This window comes from Heloderma suspectum, chromosome 2 (assembly GCF_057233095.1).
Source record: "Heloderma suspectum isolate Gila_16-S chromosome 2, 16-S_ref, whole genome shotgun sequence".
Classification (NCBI taxonomy): Eukaryota; Metazoa; Chordata; class Lepidosauria; order Squamata; family Helodermatidae; genus Heloderma; species Heloderma suspectum.
In genome coordinates this window covers 23,319,799-23,337,550 of record NC_139459.1, presented here as the reverse complement: position 1 = coordinate 23,337,550, position 17,752 = coordinate 23,319,799, and the positions used below count along the sequence as shown (strand labels likewise).

At 44.3% G+C, this 17,752-nt stretch overlaps 1 protein-coding gene across 11 annotated transcripts in view; it reads right to left on the bottom strand.

Moving 5' to 3' along the window:
- Window positions 1–17,752, bottom strand: part of NEDD4L (NEDD4 like E3 ubiquitin protein ligase) — a 325,991-nt gene that overhangs the window by 242,222 nt on the left and 66,017 nt on the right. Inside the window, exon 1 of one of the 11 annotated variants that reach the window (XM_084832984.1) lies at window positions 14,356–14,598. The exons of 8 other annotated variants lie outside the window; for them this stretch is intronic. The gene's annotated coding sequence lies outside the window, so the exon portion shown is untranslated. Of the gene's footprint in view, window positions 1–14,355; window positions 14,599–17,752 lie in introns of those variants that run through there. 2 more of the 11 variants (XM_084832987.1, XM_084832983.1) reach the window with 2 other exon arrangements.

The window sequence follows — 17,752 nt, the reverse complement described above, 5'->3', positions numbered from 1 at the left end:
TCCCAAAAACTGACTAATCTTATGGCCATCTAGGTTCTGTCTAGCGGCCATACGATTGCACCCTTAAAGTGCTTATTATTTTATACTGCTTCTACGTAGGTTTTTATATTGCTTTTACATGTATTTTTATGTAAACAGCTTAGAGATCTTCTGACATCAAGCAGTATATAAGCAGTATATAAGTGGTTTAAATATATAAATATTTATATATTTATAAATGGGTTCAGAAACTTGATCCTTCTTGCTACATACTTCTAGCCGGGTGCAAAAGCTCATTTATGAGTTTTTAAACTCAGGAAATGGTTTCCTATTCAACTATTTGTGTTTTTCAAAAGGCAGTCCATGAATTTTGACTTGGCCTTTAGTTGTGGTCACCATCAACTCCTTCTCTCCCTTGAGTCAGCTGGAACAGAATCTACTGGTAGATCTCTGGGTAATTCACAGTATACTGGCAAGGGTTTTGGACACCCAGTGGTCTAACAAAAGCAGCAACTATAGTCCCCCACCCACATAATAAATAAAGTTTCTGAAAAAGGACATGGGGGGGGGACACATCAGGAGTGGGTTTTGTGTGAAAGGACTTGTGAGCTTGATTCTGGTACCAATCACAACTTCCTGGGATGTGCATGGGCTTGGAGGCAACCTGTTCCTTAATTCTTAGCATCTGTCCATCTGCCTGAGCCAGTATTTTGCACCTGGTTCCAGATGGTGGACCTCATGCTTCTAATTACAACCAACCTGCCAGCCTGAAGCCTGCCCATTCCTGCTCAGGATCATTTGCAGGATTCAGAAGAGAGACAGCGTTGTCTCTCACTGGGGTGGGTGGGGGGGAGGTATGGAAAACAGACTCAGGCTCTTCCAACCAGTGAGAGCTATGTAACTTAAATGATGTGTGACGTCCTGTTCCAATTAACAGGCATTATCCGAAAGTTATGAACTTTGATGATGATTGGTTGGTTGATGATTGCCCAGGTTCTGTGTCTGGAGTAACTGCACCCCCTGCACTAGAAAACGGTCTCTGTGGCAGACATTTCTAAGAGGATGGAAATATTTGGCAGTCATATGTGCGAAACACAGGCTGGTGCAACATCATGCAGGGCCAGTTCTTACAAGCTCATGGCCTCCATGCAAACAGCCTCTGGAGCACACATGGCCGCTACTGTGATTGCGCCTGCGTCATTTTTGTGAACCAGGATCATCACATCAGTAGAGTACAGATGTGATTTCAGTGATGGCACTTTTTTGAGGCAATCATCCAGGAGAGCAGTGCTGCCATGTGTGAAACTGCCCCATGGATGCAGCACAGACACACAATGGGACGGTTCAAATGATCACATCTCGGCTTAATAAAATGAGGGCATGCAGCCAACCCTTTGTGCGAGCTAGCAAACAAACTGGGAAGTCTTTCATTAACTATAGTTTCCAATTTCATTTGAACCAGGAAACTATGGCTAGCAGCTTTGGAACAAGCCAGGATTATGAAGCCAATTTCAAGCCATGGCATCTAACTGGGCTCTCCTTCTTTGCTGCAGCAATTTGCCTCAGGAACGCACTGCCTTACTGTATCGCCCCTGCAGTGGGCATTGAACTCTTAGGTTAGAGGTGCCAAGATAGTGATAAATCAGACTCAAAGGGTTACTTACAAGTACTTTATTGGGTAACTTACAGCACACAGGCGTACCCAATGGTTGGATCAGACAGCTTCTCTGAACCACGAGCCATTGGGTCAAATGGGTTTTATACAATACATGTTAGCCATAAGGCAGGACAGCACTAGCAAGCACCCCTAGCATTCATTCCCAGCATAGGCTAGAAGTGTTTGGTTCTCAGGTACAGTCACCTGTAAACAGACTTTGCTTCCCAGGCACATCAGAGATAAAGCCTCTCCTCATTAGCAAGGAATGCACCAAGAAGGCTGTTATTTGCCTTTTGACTCATCTGCACATGCTCAGAGGCTTACCAGCCCGGGAACTGCACCAATAATGAACTTAAGCAAGCATTATGGATCTCTAGGCCCCTCTAACACTATAAATGACTTGGCTACGCTCCTGGGGCCAATACAATTATGAAGTCTGAGGGGCTTGTTTGCTGTTGACATTCAGGAAAGTGGCTAAAGGTTTTCTATATTCCACCAGGCATTTGGAGTATAGCACTCGGTTTTTATTGTCCATTTCTGAAGCTGTTATTACAGACTGTTTTTGTTGTTTGTATTTTAATTATTATGTTTAGCTGCCTAAGGAGTCTGTTGGGGCAAAAAATCAAAGTAAAACTGGATAGAAAACACACATACACACCACACATCTTTTGAAAAAAGACAGAGAAGTTAAGATGAGAGACTTCACAACTATAGCTAAATTGACTTTCTTTATAACAGGGGTGCACAGAAAGTAAATCTGGATCTAGTGGTACATCTCTGGGCAATTTCATAGAATCATAGAATAGTAGGGTTGGAAGGGGCCTATAAGACCATCGAGTCCAACCCCCTGCTCAATACATTTGCAGTAGATTGGCAAGGATTTCTGACTCTCAGATCTCAAACAATAGCAACAACAAAATGACTCCCACACACCCTAAATTCTACTGCTGACATGAAGAAAACTTGGGGTAACCAGGAGTGGATGTGAAAGGGCTGTGATCTCCATTTGGTTCTGCTACCCAAAACAAATTCCTGGGCTCAGAATTCTCTAATTCTAATTGTATGTCTCTTGCACCTGCCTCTGATAGGTGGAGCTTTGGGTTCTAGTAAAAAGCAAAGTAGATCCCACAAGCCTGAAGTCTGCCCATCCCTGCTTTATAAGAACAAAGGAAAAAGGTAAAAAATGTGATAGGTTGATAGAAAAATGGGAAGCATTTACTGAATTTTGTTAATGCCAAGTCCACATTTATGTTTTATGATGAATAAACATGACAATGCTTTAAAGAATATATGAAATATCTTCTAAGCACAAATGTTTAGAAGCGCAAATGCTAAGAGTCAGCCCATTGGTCCATCTAGTCCCCTGGCTCTCCAAGGTTTCTGGCAGGAGTTTTTCCAGCCCTACCTGAAGACACCAGAGATTAAACCTGGAACCTTCTGCAAGCAACATAGGTGCTCTGTCAGAGAGCTATGGCCCTTCCCCCTGTAGAAACCTCCATTATTATTTGAAAGAAATGAATTCAAAAAAGACAAAAGGAAATATGGAGAAACAGATGACAGGGCAAGAAAGACAAGGCCTCTACCAAGCAGTGCTCCATTTTTAGAAAATAGACCTATTTAAATTTCCTTCATAAATTGCATTAACTCTGCGGTCAGAAGAGGTATGCCTTCTGAAATGGCAGAGATTTATCAAAACAATCAGACCATTAGTGAGTCAGTAAGATCTCTCCCGATAATGCCCATTGTATGCTAAGGGAAGTGTGAACTTCTCCACAGAATCATAATGTTTGTCAATTCTGTGGGCATCTGGTGGTTTTGTGTGTGTGTCATGTGGTTGCAAGTTCAAATCCAAAGCATAATAATAAGCAGGGGCTAAACTGAGAAAAACATTCCATTCTTTTCTCACACGTGAGTGCAATTCTGTACAGGGCCCGTGTCAAGCACGGAATGGCTGGGCAACCTGTCAAGAGCCCACACCCCAGCAGGGGCCCACTGACAGGAGCTCCATGGAGTTGCTTCTCCTTTTCACGAGTGCAACCTGCTTGTTCACTTGTCTCTCACTCTGGCCCAGACAACGGCACTGGTGAGAAGGAGCAGCAGGAGATGCCACTGCCCTCACTGGCTCTCTTCCTGTCAGGCAAGCAAGTGGTAGCAATGATGAGAGAGACACAAGGAGAAACAACAGCAGTTGGTGATAATGGCTATGAGAAGATAAGACTCGCTGAGGGAGGGAGCCATTGAGGGTGTCTTGCCCAAGGGCCCTCAAGAACCCAAACCTGGAGACAATTGTGTGACAAAAGAACTGTTAATACAGGTTTGCACTCAGCAGTTCCTGGATAGAGTGTGAAAGAGAGAGAAACCTCTGCCTCCCACACCCCATAATGTGGCCAAAAGTGGTGGAAGGGGGAGGAAACCAGGCCAGCTGTTTGGGGACCAGTAGCCAGAAAAAGCAAGGGGCATGCCATTTTATCCCCCTCAGCTATTGTTAAAGTACACTTGAGGGCAATGGACAACATTTGCAAAGGGCTAAGCTCCATGCCTACCAGAAAATACTCTATTCCATCCTCAGGTGTACAGAAATATCAGTTAGGTAGTTAATTGTTCGTTCGTTCGTTCTCAAGTGGGGGCAGCTACTCCCACCCACCCAGCACAGCCATCAAAACACTTTCCCTGAGCTTGAAAGAGCACCATCTGAAATAGGTCAAGACAGACCTGTACAACTTGTAACCCACACAGCTGAACGCCAGTCAGACAGCACACCCTGCTAAGTGCCCCACAACCCTCCCATTTTTGCAATTGTCTGGAATTGCAAAAACATGGCTGCTGTCGAGCACCTGTCTGGCCACAACACATGGCCGCCAGGCAACATTTGACACAGGGAATCACATGTTTCAAAAACCAGTTGCCCTGGACAAGCAGAAACCCTGATGGTTATTAAAGCACCCATGTCAGCTTCCTGAAATGGCATATGCAAAATCTGCTGGTGTAGTTCCTTCCCTAGGATCCTTCCTGGGAATGAGTAGACTCACAGTTGTGTTAAGAGTCCAGTTGTCTTCCCGCAAGGATTTCAGAACGTTGTCCATCGATTTTGCTCATTAAAAAAAGTGTTTATGCCTTTTGAGATTTATAACTATGAAAAATAAAAAGCTTCCCCTGAAGAAATTAATTTTGAGACCTTTCCGTAAGAGCAAACCAGCACCACAGCACAGCATACAATGGTAAATCTCCCAATAACAAATAACAAATAAAAACTGGGGGGGGGGGGTGCCAATAGCCTTTAATTTTTTCTTCTTCCTGCAGGAGCACACTAGCATGGCTGGGCAACACTTTTTAATCCCCCAAATTGCTGCTTCAGGGATGGAAAATGGTTTATGTTTCTTCCTTCTTCAAGGAGAGTACCAGCACAAATAAATGCTTTTATGCACCCCCCCGCCCAACTAATCTTACTTTTTCTTCCGTCAGGAACACACAAATGCTCCGGTGCAACATAAAGCAAAGGAAAAAAACCACTAAACCATTTCAGAAATAACTGCTTCAGCACAAAAAGAGAGTATTATTTCTTCTTTTTAATGCATGCATTCTGAAACACAGCTCTGGAAGAATGGCAGATTCTGACATTGTGAGCTCTGCTCTGGTAAACATTTCCACAATACGGAATCCCCAAATCTGTAAGCAATTCGGCAGAAGAGGATGATTTATTCTTCCTTGATGCAACAGCATATAGTGCGGAAGTGACAGGTATATGATTAGGAGGTTGCTCTACTGCCAATGGCCATGCTGTCTGGGAATGATGGGAGTTGTAGTTGAACTCATCTGGAGGGCACCAGGTTGGGGAAGCCTGGTGAAATGGGTTTCCAGGAGGCAGAAGGCTTGAAATCCTGCCTTAGTCTTTATTTAAAATGTATGAACTTGGAGCAGGGGGGAACTGTGTCACAGGGATACTTAAAATTTTGTGATCCCTTCTTCGCACAGCAGCTGCTTAATTCATACCTTGCAAGGGGCATCAATTGAGGTTTTGTTTCTGGCAAGATGAAGCTGACACGTAGTCAGCAATTTCCTTAATTGGATCACCTGTACACGCAAAGTGCCTACAGAAGAGGCAGAACTGACATGTATTGCTGCCTAAGGAACGCAGTAAGCGCAGCACGCGGATAAAGCCTCCCAAGCAATCTGTTGCTTTCGATTCACAAAAGCCTCATGAGGAGCGTTTGTTTAACACTGGAAAGAGCTCTCTCCCCTTTCTCCCTCCCCAACTGCTCCCTGTCTATGAAGGATGGAAACAATGGGCAGGTATGGCAGCATGCTCACCCAGAGAGCAGAACTCCTGAAACACTAGAAGACAGAAAAATTAGTGGAGTCTCTTGGCTTAGATGTGAACTTATACCATCAAAGTTGGAAGATAATCATTTATAATGGCAGTAATAGATGTTAATAATAGCTCCATTAAATTTAATGGAACCTCCATGTTCATTAGCAGCATGCCTCCAAATACCAAATTTTCAACCTTTTAATCATCCCCCACTCTGATATCTGCAGCTGCCTGTGTGTTCAATCTTCTTCTCCGGCAAAGTGTTCCCTTTTGCTTTTCAAGTCCTGTGCCACTAATACTGGCAAAGAAAAATAGCTTATTCAGATTTCTTTTTTATTTATTCAGATTTGTTCAGATAGCCATTCAATATAAAATAGCCAGATCAACAACCTTGCAAGATAGAACAATACTATTTTCATACTTGGAGGGGCCAACCAAGTCTGAGATACAGCAGGTTGTCTCAGGGCACCCAGTAAGTTCCACTGTCGAACTGAGATGTGAATCAGTGACTTCCCAGCTTGACAGCTCATGTTCTGAATTATGGTGCTACATCAACAGAATATGCTAGGTCACAAAGACAACAATTCAAGGAACAGTGACTTGTCAAGGAACAGTATTTGAGGACCACCATCGGTACCAGAAGGTTCAGGTTCAGAAAGTTCAGACAGAGGTAGTCTCCACCATTCAGATAGTGATGGTCACATATTCAGTCCCTGGCATCTCCAGTTTAAATCAAAATTAGGTAGCAGGTGATGGGGAAAAGAATTCTACTTGAGACCCTAGACATCCTCTGACAATCAGAATAGACAATACTGAGCTAGATGAACTAATAGCCTGACTTAATATAAGGTGGCTTCCCATAACCTTGTCACTCTTTTCTGCCGAAACATTTTCTTAAATATATATATGGGAAGACCCAAAGTTCAGTGATAAGAGCATGTGCTTTGGACGCACAAGATCCCAAGTTCAAATGTGACTATCTCCCATTCAAGTATCACATCTAGAAGGGCTTGGAAAGATCTCAACCAGCCGTATTCACACATCACTTTTAAGCCAAACATTGTGGCTTAGTGAACCAGGTTGTGAATGAGTAGCAGGCTGTTGCACACAGCCCATTCACTCCCGCTTTGCCCTCCCTTCATGTGAGCAGATAAACTAACCAGGAAGGAAGTAGCTTCTCATGATGTCCAAACCCAGGATTGTGGTTTAGTGTGCCCAAACAAGCCAGAATCATCAGTGAGACTCAAGCCAGGGTTTGGATACCATGCGAAGCTATCTCTTCCCAGTTAGTTTACTCACTTGCACCAAGGGGTAGGGGTGGGGAGACAAGCAGATGATATACATCAGAACACTGCTCATTCACATCCTTGTTTATTAAGCCATAATTTTTCGCTTAAAGCGACATGCAAATGTGGCCAATATTAGGCTAGATGGACCAACAGTCTGTTTCATTATAAGACAATTTCCTGTGTTCATATCTTCTACACACACACACACACACACACACACACACAATCAATCAGATCAGCTCCATGCAAAACCAAAACAAAATAGTATTTCAAATACAAAGAAATAAGGCTTGAATATCCTCCATAAGAGTACAAATATACCACATTCAGTCGCCAAAATATCTTGAGCTAGCCCCGTGAGGCAGAAAATCCATATCCTCCCCGACAACCGTCGGAACACTAAATTAAATTGTCTACCCTTTAATGGCACCTAAGATCTTGAGCTGCCTGTGTTATCAATCTTCCTTCTCAGCAAAGTGTTCCTTCCACCTTGGTGCCACCATTTTTTTTTCAGAAGGTAAACAATTAAAATTGAGCTTACTCAGAGTTTTTAAAACCCAATTACTTCAGGCAACCAATCAACATAAATAGTCAGATCAAATGGTGACGACAACCCAGTTATTTCTGCAATTACTTTAATTACTCTTTTCAAGGCATCATGTATGATAGGGCACTGGTAATTGATATCTATGATCCTTGGATCTGCTCTTATCCAGCCATTAATAGGTGCTAGTCTGTAATTGGCTCCCATGCAGTCAAGCCCAAGGTGACACAAAGCAGGAGCAAAGGCAATCTGTAGTTTGGCCTGCCCCAAGCTGGCATCTTCCAGATGTTCTGGACTACAACTCTCATTATCCCTGGCCATGCTGGCCAGGGCTGATGGCAGTCATCATCCAAAATCTCTGGAGAGCACCAAGTTGGGAGTGGCTGCTGTTGCATAACATGAACAGGGGCTGTAGCTTGGGGAGGAGCCATAGCTCAGTGGTAGAGACCCTGCTTTGCATGCAGAAGGTTCCAGGATTCAATCCCCAGTATCTCCACGTAAGGCCTGAAACCCTAGAGGGCCACTGCCAGTAATTACTGACAATACTGGACTACATCGGCACAGGGTCTGACTCAGGATAAGGCAGCTTGCTGTGTTCTAAACAGGTCTTCTAGCTACTTAAGACTAGCAAGCTCACCTGATCAAGAGGTTTGCATAGGGGCCAGGAAACGGGCACATTCACACAATCACAGAGGGAAAATACGCCCCGTGCATGCTGGTCACGAGCCACCTCATTAGCATAATTACCCTTGCTGGGCATGGCTTGTCGTGACATCCAAACCTGGCGAAGGTGGGCGGCTGTGACGGTTTACAAACCACCCTGAAAGCCATGGCTTGTTCCAGGGTTGCTGGGTGGTTTATAAACCACCCAGCCACCCACCCTTGCCATGTTCAGATATCACAACAACTTGCACCTGGCGAGGGTAATTATCCTAATTAGGAGGGTCACGAGTAGCACGCACGGGGAGGGAAAATAAGCCACCGTAGCTCATTTTCCGCTGTGATCCTGCAAACCCCGTCAGTGTCACCTGAGCTGCTTCAGCCTATTGGCTCAAGGTGGCTGGGTGCTGGCACACGAGCGGAACCCTCCCCGACGTTGCTTAGGTCAGCCTTCCCAACCTGGCACCCCCCAGATGTCTTAAACCACAACTCCCATAAGCCCCAGCCGCATGGCTTATGGTAGACGTTGAAGTCCAACACAACTGGGGAGCACCAAGTTGGGAAAGGCTGGCTTAAGTCATCAGTTTAATAGCAATGGCAGGCTCAAACTCTGCCAGTAAACATGCTTTATCGTCACTTTGTCCTGCGTTCCTTTGCCCACACCTCACCCTATGTTCCCTGGATCTGGACACAGGCAAAGACTCTTCCTACTGGGGTAACAGAACCACCGCTATTTTGGCTGACCGAACACCACTGTGTCCTCGTAACACTTCTCTTATTCTCACACCAACAACCAGCACCTCACCACCAACCACTTATTGTGCACGTTGCTGGTGACGTTTCTCCACCTGCACTATGCTATTCTAGTTTACTCTGGAATATGCTGTCTGCCGATTTAAAAGCACAGCATGTGTGAGTGCTCGGTTTCTTTTGGTTAAAAGACTGGCACATCATCTTCCTATGATATGTCATCAGTAGTTCAAAATGAAACTTACTTTCCCTGCACCCCCTTGTGTACAAACTATTAATGGTGCAGGAGCCTTGCTCTCCTTTGTACTTGGGAATCGTCCTGGAGGTCTTGGGTAGATGAAGCCTAGAGGAGTTCACCTCACTGCCTGAACATTGGCCCCTTAACAGGGTTTTTGCTCTGCTGCCAGAAATCTCAATGAAACTGCCGACCTAGCTCTGGCGTGTGTGTGCATTTATATAGCAGATACATTTCAGATATCAGTTTACATTTTTCCCCACCTTCTTGTCAGCGGGACATGACTTATGCAGACCTAGGTCCTGTGAACACCCAAACCTGTGACTCACCTGTATTGTCCCTTCAAGTACTTGTACTCCGTGACTCACTTGGACCTGACTTCTGTAGTGTAGTGCAGCCGGGCCTCACAGGGTCGAAGTACCAGGACTTTAAGATTAGCAGGAATGCTGACATTAACTTCCACCCCCGTCAGACTTCCCTGTTCCCTCTGAGCTTAGCTGCAATCTTCACAGTTGTGTGTGTGTGGGGGGGGGGGATGAATTTTCCCAGCAATAATATATTGTTCTCTTTTGTAATGCAAAGTGTTCGGGGGTGGCATGGTCTTGAATGGTCAATTAAGACCCACTGGTTTTACCAAAAAACAACAAGCAAAACCCTGCTCCTTGTGGAGATGAAAACTGCTAGAATTGGTTTGTTGATATGGCTGAACCCCACTGCTTGCATTTTTGGACTGTCCTAGAAGGTGTGGATATGGGGACTTTCATGATGAGTGTCTGCACTTCAAAATTCATCACTACGCCACCGTAGGACTCCATCCTGCAAATATCCATAATCCTGCCCCTGCTTACGTAATACCCAGAGCTGGCTCTATCCAGTGAATCTTCACAACATAGGATGAGAAGGATTTATGTACCTCATCTTTTTGGCACCATGTAAGGACCTGGCTTTTTAAATCTGTGATCTAAATCTCAATTTTTATCCCTTTGATTGTATTTTTAATTATATTGTGAATTAGGGTTTGGATCTCTCCCTCCCTCTCTCCCTGCTGGAAGCTTTTATGCTGCAACTGTTTTCATGATACCTTAATACTGTATTTTATCTTTGTGAGTGACCCAGATAACTATGTTACTGATCAGCCAATATAAATATTGTAAGTAAATAAATAAAATACCTTTAGCATTTTTGTGAGTGAGATAATATTCCAACAGATGCAGCTTCACCGTGGATGGGTGAAAACCTGCACCTGCCAAATTTCCCCTTCTATGCAGCTATAGAAGTCGCAGAATCTTCACCCTCTGTTTTCTCTGGTTCCACTGTCTCTCATAATATTAAAGGAAGAACAGTAATTCTAAGGTGCGAAGTGTCTGCCGATAAGAGCACAATCCTACAGAATGTTTAGACAGAAAAAAGTCCTCAACTCCCAGCATTCCCCAGCCAGCCATGCTGCCAGTGTCAGGGTTGAGCCCCAGAGTTATAGGGCATTTTTCTGTCTAAACATGCATAGGATCAGGCCCTAAGCACCTAAGATGGGGGCATTCCCCATTTTCATACCAATGCCGTTCTATGTGCTGGAGACCTGAAACTAGCAAAGATGTGAAACGAGCAACTAGGGATGTCATGAGTGTTCAGGTTGGTCCAGGAAGCCAGCAGACTCCTCTGCACCCAGCCCCACCTCATCGAGCCATGGGGTGCTAGCAGACACATCCACCAAGCAACCTGGAGCTCAGAGAGTGGCTGGGAGTGGTGCCAAAGACTCCTTCTGCCTCTTCCGGCTGTCAAGGAAGCCCTTGACAGTTGGCGGGGGGAGGAGGGGCTTTGGAGCCCCAAACGCTCTAGCCCTCTCCTCCTCACAAGCCCTCTCTTCCTCATTGAGCTCCCCTGCACCCCGGACGGAGGCAAGTCCATCCATCCCTACCAGCAACTAAAGCAAATAAGGCAGTATCAGTTCTTAGGAAGCTGTTCTAGCAAAATTAAAACCTGACACATTTCCATTTTAGCTACACAGACAACTACTTTTGAGTGATCGTTCTGAAAAGGCCAAAGCCTTCAAGAACATTATCCAAAATAAACCTTGCCAACCTCTCTCAATAACTTTAATCCCATGGAAAGGTTAACTTTCTGCAGCTTTAATAATTTAAATAACATGTGCTGATGAGTGCCATCAGGATCCACCACACAGAAATTTTCATCCATAGCTGAGAAGGCCAACCTCCATCACAACTAAAATTCCGTATTTTCTCTGCCTGCATCAGTTTCCCTTCACCCACAGTTTCTACTCAAAGTTTATTGTACAGTCACATACCCACGAAAACACAGTTTCTACTTCTGACTCCTACTGTAATCTTGAGGTTGTGAGGTCCTGTTAATAGCAAATATTGTGCCTACAGAAGCAGTGATGCAAGCCAAAATGTTCTCATTCTGATCCAAATCCAGTAGTCCCACACACACACGAACACACACAAACACACAAACACACACACAAACCAATGCCTAATGGAGAAAGAAAATTCCTTTGCAACCTTAACTATACAAAGCATGGATTTTCATTCAATTTAAAAAAGCACACTAACAGAACCACAATAGTTCCATAATTCATATGAAATAGGAACACTATATCTAGTCTTCAAGAGACCAATACTATTCATCTATTTATTTATTTTTCATTTTCTTTATTTATACTTTGAACAAGTAAAACTAAGCTTTGTCTGGCCAGTTTATACTTTGCAATGTTTGGTGTACACCAAAAAAGATAAATCATAAATGCAAACAAACATGTCTGTCACACAGGTACACTTGTCAGGAAGCTTACTGCAGGGGTGGGTAGAAGGTAGATCTCTGGGTGACCCACAGTAGATCAGCAAGGATTTCCGATTCCAAGTTGTTTAGAAAGGGCAGCCACAAACTGACTCCCCTCCCACACTAAATAAAGTGTGTGAACACTTCAAGTGTGTGAAATGGCTTTTTGTGTGGAACAGCTGTAGGCTCTGTTCATTTCTAGTAAAAACAAATTCCTGGTCTCAGAATTCTATATTTTACACCAAGCTGCAGTTAGATCTTGGGGTTCTAGTACAAAAACAAAGTAGATCCTGCAAGTCTGAAGTCTGGCCACCCATAAGAACATAGGAAGAGCCATGCTGGATCAGACCAAGGGTCCATCTAGTCCAGCATTCTGTTCACACAGTGGCCAACCAGCTGCCCATGGAAAACCCACAAGCAGGACATTAGTGCAACAGCACCATCCTGCCCATGTTCCCCAGCAACTGGTATACATAGGCATATTGCCTCTGATACTAGCCATCAGGACCAATAGCCATTGATAACCTTACCCTCCATGAATTTGTCTAATCCCTTTTAAAGCCATTCAAATTAGTGGCCATCCCTACATCTTGTGGAAGTAAATTACATAGTTTTAACTCTGCACTGTGTGAAGAAGTACTTCCTTTCTTTGGTCCTGAATCTCTCACCAATCAGCTTCATGGGATGGCGCTGGGTTCTAGTATTATGAGAGAGAGAGATATCTCCCTTTTTATTTTCTCCACACCATGTATAATTTTGTATACCTCGATCATGTTCTCCCCATACTTGCCTTTTTTCTAAGCTTAACAGCCCGAAATGCTGTAACCTTCCCTCCGCCCTTAGTTACTCTTTTCTACATTTTTTCCAACTCTACACTATCAGTTTTTAGGTGCTATGATCAGAACTGTTCACAGTATTCTAAGTGTGGTCGCACCATATTTTTGATTAAGGGCAATATGATCTTGGCAGTTTTATTTTCAATTCCTTTTCTAATTATGCCTAACATGGAATTTGCGTTTTTCACACTGGCTTGACATTTTCATCGAGCTGTCCACCACAACTGCAAGATCTCTTTCTTGGCCACTTACTGCTAGCTCAGCTCCCATCAGCTTATACTTGAAGTTGGGATTTGTTTTACCTCAACATTTGCACCCCAGCTCCATTGTGCATGCACTCATCGTAGCAGACTCTGGTTTGCCTCTGTGAAATGCAGGGGTGTACAACCCCAGGTCCAGGGGCCAAATCCAGCTGTCTTGGGGTCCCAATTTGGCCCTCAGTGGTTCCCCAGAAGGCTACACCTCCTTCCCCTGAACCCACCCTCTTATACCCGACCGCTGTTCCTTGCTGTAGCATGTGAAATGGCCCCTTCACCTCTCTAAAGGAATTTGCAGAGCACGTCTATGGAACATCTAACCATGGGCAAGAATGCAAATCAACACAAGATATATATTTTTAAAGGTAAGAAAGAAACCATGTAGGTTGCATACATATTAAGCCATTTTGAACAAATGTCCCAGTTACACGTAACTTATATTTTAAAAAAATCATCCCCAGAATGTCAACATGATCCTGCTGGTACTTATGGAGCAAGCAATTTAGAATGGAGAACCGTCCAGGTCAGTGAATATATTTACCTATATTTATTTATGAACAATGAGCAAGTTGTTTCGGGGTGGGGGGCTTTTGGAGAGCCCCACCAACCACGCCCCCCAACATTTGTTAGCGAGCAAACAGATTTTTTTGTACTGGAGGACTGCAGTAAAGCCAGGCAGGGTTAGGCCAGAGAAAATATATTCTTAATTTCAAAACTATAGGATGAAGTTCTAATTGTTGTATTGGGAGGGAATTGAATGACATCTGGCTAGAAACCACAAAGCACAAGAAACACACACACACGGTGGTTAGATTGTGTGTGGCTTAGATACAACCCTCATCTTGACTAATTACAGCTTAAGGGGAAGGGATCCTAATGCTAGCAGAAGTTTTAAATCAGCCCTTCCACTGACTTTTTGCTGACCATGAATTATGCTCAAGAAACCTAAAACCTCCCCTGAAGCTTTTTCCTTTCCTCTGCATCAACGGTCCAGGTAAACCTTCCTCCCACACCCAAGTTCCTTCTTCACCCTCCTTGCTTACCTTTCCCAAGCATATCGTCACATCCACCACTGGCCAGCTGCATGCAGGAGACTGGAGTGTCTCCTCAGCGCCACTCCCAGATCAACTTGAGGGCTGGGAATTGAGCAACAGAAACCACTCCTTCCACCAAGCTGGGTGTGCCAGCACTCCAGCAGCCCCCGGGAAAAGAAAAAAAAATCCTGGAACCTGCCCTGGCACGGAACAAGACCAGGCACTGAACACATTGCTGCTGTGCCCCGGAATGAGAGCATGCGCTGCAGAGTACAAAACGCAGCATAATGCATTTTACTGATGTTGGGGAGTAGCCTTTCTCCCCCCACACCAGGTCCTTCTTCTTCCTTGCCTTTAAAGAGCAGCCTAAAATTAACCACCTGTAGCAATCCCCCACAACCCAGCATCCTTCAGATATGTCAGACTACAACTCCCATTAACAACAGGGCCATCCTTGGGGGTGATGGGAGTTACCATCTGATACATCTGTGGGGCACCAGGCTGGGGAAGAGTGACCTGAAGCTTTTTTTCATCACCTCCATCTCCATGCTAGGAAACGTTTCACCTGTTTAAATGTCTCTGCAACGGGCTACTGGTACAAGCTACATAAGCCAGGCCTCTTTAAAAAAAAAAAGTAACAAATGGCATCCTAAAATTATTGGTTTTCCTTAAAAACAAAAACAAAATTATTGGCCACCTTTCGGGGCAGAAGCCCTCCCTGGGCAACTCACAATAATGAAACACATATTAAAAGCGATAAAACATAAACACAAAAAAGCAATAACGAAAATAACAAAACTGGCAATAACAGCAATCCTACCAGGAGAAGGCAAGAGTAAAATAGTATGTTTTCAAGGCCTTCTTAAAAGCCTGCAAAGATGGAGCATGGTCACCCACCTGCTCTCACAACTGCTCTCACAAGTGGGCAAATGAAAAGGGCCTCTCTTGCTGATCGTAACATTTTCCTTCTGCTCTCTCCTTTATAAAGCAGCTTATACGTTCTGATCAGTGGCAGAGACAGATATAAGTAACTGCGACCCTTTGTATTTTCAATGAGAGAACAGTCGTAGCTGCTTTATTCCAGGATGTTCCCTTTGAAAATGCAATTACTGATTGTCTCTGCTAGGTATAAAACATATTCTTGGGATGCTGAAATATTAGGACTGTGACCAACTGTACATTTTCTCTCTCCCCCACCCCTGCACCAACTGCCATTTTGCCTAACACCCAGCCTGACAAATAGTTCTGGAGAGACTTGAATGTTTGCTTGCTATTTTGGTTGGCCCTAATAAAGGAATTATCCTACCGTGGCTCCTGGATTTGTTTTTCCCTAAATGGACCGACGCTGCTGCCTATGTCTTTTGCATGTATTGGAAACACCACAATTGCTCTCTTGCTTCACTTACATGTACCCGTGCTGTCATGCACATGTCAGACCCACGGGATGGATTCCAGGCATTGGGCATTAGGACCCAACCCACACAGAGCACTCTTATGCAAACACACAGATGTCTTTGCTTTTGCTCTGGCCAATTATTAATCTGGCCTTTATGCAACCAGCCTTTGCAGGCTGGAGAAGGGACTGCTGCACTCAGAACAGAAATAACTCAAGGCTGCACAATACTCAGTGGACGCAGGACGATGTAGCGAAGCAGCCAGAGACAGACAAAGTCTTGTTTTATTAGCACAATTCTACTTTCTCTGTGCCAGAAATACTAGTTGAACAGGATCTTTCATGGTAGCCAGATCAGGTGTGCCCTGGGCTGTAGAACAGACTTCCCAATCTGGTACCCACCTAGGATTCCTGGCCATTGGCCATGTTGGCTGGGGCTGCTCGGAGTTGAAGTACAGAGCAGCTGGAGGGCACCAGGTTGGGGAAGGCTAGTGTAGAAAGACTGAACAATAAGGAAAACCTGGGGTTGGAATTGGTCCCACTTCTGGTACACTAAAATGACCATAAAACATGGAGTCAGGCCAAGTTAAAAAACCCTGAAACATTACAGAGACTCTTCCTATCCTCTGTGTCCTTAGTCTAAGTCCAACTCTATGCTCACTATGGCACCAACATCCTCATCCTCATCAGATTTATAACCTCACTTTTACATATATACACACACACACACACACACACACCAAAAAGGGGCTCAAGGCAGCTAACGGTAATAAAACCAGATTAAAATAAACTAAAACAATCATAAAAACAAATAGATTAAAAACACAACAATAAAAAAATAAAAACAGCAACCTGCTTCAGCAACAGACTAGCTTACATGCCAAAGGCCTGCTTGAAGAGAACTAACTTTGCTGGCCGGAAGAAGAGAGCCAAGAGGAGTTCCAGAGCCTTGGAGGAGCCACCAAGAAGGCCCTCTCTTGCATCCCTACCGAACGGGCCACCAAGGTTTGTTTCATAAAAAGTTAACAGTGGCGACCAATGACACACAATCATACCAAAAACAACACAAGAGCTAAAACCAGGTCTCAACATGGTACAGGTGGCAACCCCCACTGGCCACTAACTCCAGCTTTAGGCCATTTTGCAGAAGGAGTAGGAGGTGGGCACATCTACATCTCCCACCCACCACAGCCATTTCTTTTTTGTAGAGATGGAGAAAGTGTGAGAGAACTTAAATGCTTCCAATAAGAAACATGGGCTGGAAAACAGGGGCACCTGCCTTCACTGCAACCCAGAGAGGGATACAAGCCAGGCAAATGGCATGCAATATATAGACAGTTGTTCCAGTGCTACTATGATGTTTTCTTTTCAGCATGGTTACAAGATGGCAAACAAAGAACCAGACAGCAGCTTGCTCTGAGGTTTAGAGGAGGTAGCGGAGCAGGCAGAGTGGCACTGCCGCAAGTTTTCATCGGCCCTGTAACTGCAGCACCTGGTGCTCCTGATGAGAAGAAAATCAGAGACACTGGTCAGCAGTAGCCTGCTGGGATTTAAAAACAAAAAACCTACAGCACCTTCTGAACAGGGACAGTCTATCTGAGAAGTGAGCACTTGGAATTTTCACAGCATTACCCTTAAACTGGTTCCAGACATTACAAATCACCCCCTGCAGAGGTTAGGGGTAACTCCCAGTATAACTTGGCCCCAGATCTTTCATCTCTTGCTCCCAGATGATCCTTTTGGATCTGTGTAGAGGTAGCTTCTGGTGCATGTTAAAAGGTGGGGTGAGGGAGCATCCTCAGGTTTAGAAGTGGCTAGTTACAACACTGCAAGTTAACAGGGCAGGACTTTTCGGGTTCATCTGTGTATCATGCAGGACAGACCAACTGTCAAATTTCTCCTTAAAAATGTATAACCTACAACTTTGGCAAAGCTCAGTTTAATACGATCCTTTCATTTGTTCAGTACAAACAACAGAAGCTATTGATGCATACTAAAATGTTCCTAATCAGG